Raw genomic sequence first — 4646 nt, forward strand, 5'->3', positions numbered from 1 at the left:
TTGGACCATCTCTTCAATCAGTAGCTGGTTCTGGCCGGTTTGTCCATCTTGATCTAGGATTTGTTGACAGCCTTGGAGAACCCTTCTCTTATTGCCTTGGTTCCACTCCTAGTGGTCAGACCGCACGTAATTATGGAAACCTCTACTTGGATGGCCTCATCAAGATGGAAGTTTTTGTCACCAAGAGGAAACTGTATCCAGCATAATGTGTCTAGTTTCATCAACTGTATGCACAACCACCCAAATCTGTCTCGTTTTCTCTTACTTGTCTCATGCTTATTCTCAGAAACCGCTCTGTGAATATTATCATGTGAATCCCAAGCTCTCAAACTACCATCGCTTGAATACAAAGAGCTTTCCGAACCATAACTGATCCACTCTGTTATACGTGTGCCTATGAAGATCATGTTGGCGTTGATCCATTCTTGATATTATTCTCTTAAATCTCCACTTATGCTTCACTTGAAACTTTACTTCCCGAAATGCAAACTGTCTCGGTCCTGGAAAAGTCTGTTTCACTTGCCTTTTAAACATCACTCTTGGTGCGTGAGGCTGTCTCATCTTTCTCCAGTGCCTAGTATTGTACCCCTCCTGCAGATTCATTTTTTTGAACTTGAATTTCCAAGTTTTGACATATTTCCTCAGCTCCTTATTTATCACTGATGTTTTATTTACCAATGCTGTCTCATGAACAATTCCACTACTCCAAGTTGATTCTACTTGTAGATGCACTGCTACTGCAGAACAACCTGTAACACCAGTTTCACCATCATTGGTTTCTTGACCAGTTTCAGCAAGTGAGTTCCTTGGTACGACTTCTGTCTCTTGAACAGGTGCAGAAATCGATATTTTCTGGTGCACTCCTGCAACAGAAGCGACAGAAACTACTTCCACCGATGCAGTCTGCTTATCTATTTCTGTCTCATGCACCACTTCTTTGCTACAAGCTGATTCATCCCTAAAATTCCCAGTTACTGAATCACAACTCAGATCAGTCTCAAGAATTAAATCTCTCTCAAGCAATGTTGCAGGCTGCATAGAAACTTCCATCAATGTCTCAGCAAGGATATCTTTCTCGAGTATTATTTTAGAAGCCATAGAAACTTCTGCCATTACTTCAACAGATTTCTCCTCAATGACTTCTGTATCTGATGGCTTTGTTATCTGCATTTCAACCTCCATAACCAAATCAGAATCAGCGCTCATGAAGAACATGAGCGAATGCGCACTTAGTTCAGCATGTTGGTCTTTTGCATGTTGGTCCTGAGTTTGTTGATCCTTGTCGGCCACGGCGGTGGTATCAATCGGTGCCACAATTGGTATGTCGGTCGCTTCGCTGGGATCACTGTCGATCGACTCCGTGTCAGATTTGTCGATCGATTCTGAACGTTGGCCTTGGTACTCAAGATTGCTCTGCATAGTGCGTATCTCATTCTTCAAGATACCAGTAGCTCTGCAAAGATTGGTCACTCTTGCATTGAGAGTCTCCTCAATGTGATCACTTCTTTCTGTGAGTCTCTCCTCCATAGAATTCATGGTTTCGTAAAGCTGATCTTTGATATCATCAACTTCTGCTGCAGTGCATACTCTCTTCGCTGGTGGTGGTTCGGTGTCGATCGACGTTGGTCGAGGCCTGTCGATCGATGCTTCGTAGCTGTCACGGAGATCAATATAAGCCTGAACAATGCTCATGTCTCTTTCTAACTTTTCCAGCTGCAGTGACATTGTGTATTGGCCTCGCAGGATAGGGGAACTGAAGAGTTCATGTTTTCTTACATACGCTTTCATCCTATCTTCCAGTTCTGCGAACCTTTTGTCGATCGATGATGAAGTATATGTGTCGATCGATGAAAAAGTGGCAAGCTTAGCTTTGTCATTCTGGCGAATTGTGTCCAACTCTTTCTGTAGAAGATCGATCCTCTTGCTTAACCATTCGACATTGTTGTTGAGAGGGATGTAGACGTCTCCAATCCGTGTATTGATGTAAGCATTCTCCCATTCATCTTTCTTAGGTGATGAACATTCCGGTCGATCCATGGATGTAGTCTTGCCGATGTCGATCGATGGTACAGGTACTCTGTCGGTCGATACTGGTGGCGTAGCCTCTTTCTCAAGCGTGGTTAATATGTTTCCAAGCTCCACTCTTATCTCAGACATATCATTCCGGAAGTCTTTGTAACTGACATCCAAAGGCTGGAAAGTGTCTTCCACCAATGTGCGCATGTTTGCCTCAAGGTGCGCCTGAGCTCTCCATACATCAGTCCCCATATCATCCACCTCCTCTCTACTGTAGAGCACTGGTGGTGGTGTGTATGCATGGGAAGGGCGTGTGTGTATTGGAAGTTGTAAGCAACCTTTGTGAAAAAGGGATGCTCTATCCAAAAGTCTCTTTACTTGCTCCTTGGTAACATGGATGATTTCACCATCAACTCCTCTAGCATAGCCAAACTCATCTCTGTAGACACCATATTCATCCTTAGCCTCCCACTTGAATCTCCTGGATCCATCGGTAGTGAAGGCACGTCGTCCAAACTCCAGTCGTCTGACGGGCGATCGGACTCTCGGTCTGTCGATCGATCCTGGATATCCGCCGTCGATCGACGGTGTTGAAACGATGTCGATCGATTGTGAATGTCGAGGTGGACCGAAGTGTTGAGGAACTGGATCCTCCCTTGTGTTGATGTTGTGGTTGTCCTGGACATGTTGTAGGATGTTTGGATGGCTACGTTGTTGTGTGAACAGGTTTTCTGGTCCATTGGCAACTTGGAGGATGTCTGCTATGTCTTCTCTGGTTATGTGCAGAACTCTTCCATCCATAGCTCTTGCATAGCCATCTGTGTCCCTGAAAATTCCAAATTCATCAGGTGTTAGTGAAACATTCCTGATATCATAAGGTTCATGAGATCTCGGTTGAGCTCTGTTGAAGGTGTCGATCGATGGGTGTGTGGTGGTGGCGATCGATGGTGCACGTCTAGCTGCAGTGTTCGATCGATTGAACATGTTGTTGCAGTCTTCCATTGATCAATCTCTGAATGCTGGAAGCTGCTGGGTAGAAGGTGAAAAGTTTTGAATTTTCGTGGCTTGGGTCGTCAACCTTTTATACCCATGTGTTGCCCTAATCGATGAAATTCCGATTTTGTCCTTTAAGTCGTCCGGGTTAATATCGATCGATATTATACTAGCAATGTCGATCGATGGACGATGTCGTTTTGCTGGATGAAGTAGATAATCGATCGATGGTGGGCGTTTGTTGTCGATCGATTGTGGTGCAAATCTGTCATTCTCCAAGTAGATTTCCCAAGCTCTCTCTTCCCAATAGTCTTCATCATATTCTTCACTGTGGTCTCCACTGTGGAAAGAGGTGGCTGTGTCTACTGCAAAACTCTCATGAAATCCGCTATCTGCCCAACTCCTTATTGAGTAATCATCTTGCTTTCGGTTGGGTGGGATGGCGGAATTCGGGTAGCAATGATCTGGTAGATCGAGTTCATCATCCGGTGGGTCTCTGTCGATCGATGATCCATAGTTGTTGTCGATCTCCTCTGACTTGAATGTGTCGATCGATGACGTCAAAGTACTGTCGATCGATCCCGAGTACTCTGTCTCGTATTCAACTTCACAATGACAAACTGCGATGATACCAGTATCATCTTCCTTTACCACTAATTTGGCTGGTGGTTTGTCAAGCTTGACAGGGTCGTAGTGGATATTTGGATCTATCATAGTCAAGCACATCCTGTTGGTCTTCATGTCACATATGGCTCCTACTGTAGCCATAAATGCTCTTCCAAGTAAGAGGGAAGAGTTCCAATTTAACTTAATGTCTAGGACATGAAAATCCACAGGGACGATAGCATCACCAATGTGTACCTCTAGGTCTTTGATGAAGCCTCCAGAGTTTCTCTGAGAGTAATCCACGAAAGTAAAGATCTGTGGTGAAGGCTCTACTTGCAGGCCCAGATGGTCTGCCATGACCTTTGGTAAAATGCTGACTGATGAACCGGTGTCACATAGTGCGTGAGGAAATTCAATACCTTGTACCACACAGGGTATTGCAAACTTCCCAGGATCACTCTTCTTTATCAAAGTAATCCTTTTCCTCATCTCTTCTCTGACGTTGTCAAACCTTCTCCTAATGTCAGTTTCAGTCTCCTTTGTTTCTCTGAAGAACATCCACAATCTCTTTGTGAAATAAACCTCCTCAAAAGGTTTCTCTGGTGGGATTCCGATAACTCTCTTAGTGAAACCATCAATCTCCTGTTCATTAGCTTCCCTCTTAAGGTTCTTAGGAATCTTCTCCTTCCGACTCCTTAACCTTCTTCCTCCAATTACTTCTGATGTAGGTGTAGTGTCCGAAGGGTTACTAGTTATTTCGGTAGGGATAGCTTGTGGTTTCGGTGTGGGTCTGAGTGCATTGATTCGGTTGCTGTCTATCGATGGTAGTTGCACTCGGTATATGAGAGGTGCGTGTCGATCGATAGGTGGAGAATAGGATCGATCGATACGGTTCTCTTCGTTGTGTCGATCGATGAGTGGCTCGTCTCGTCGGTCGATATCTTCGTAGGTGTGGGTGGGTGGGTATGGATGAGAAGCCGTGAACTCAGCATGTGTCAAAATCCTAACCGCGTTGCAGTCTGCAAGAGTGT

Source organism: Raphanus sativus, chromosome 7, assembly GCF_000801105.2.
Source record: "Raphanus sativus cultivar WK10039 chromosome 7, ASM80110v3, whole genome shotgun sequence".
Lineage (NCBI taxonomy): Eukaryota > Viridiplantae > Streptophyta > Magnoliopsida > Brassicales > Brassicaceae > Raphanus > Raphanus sativus.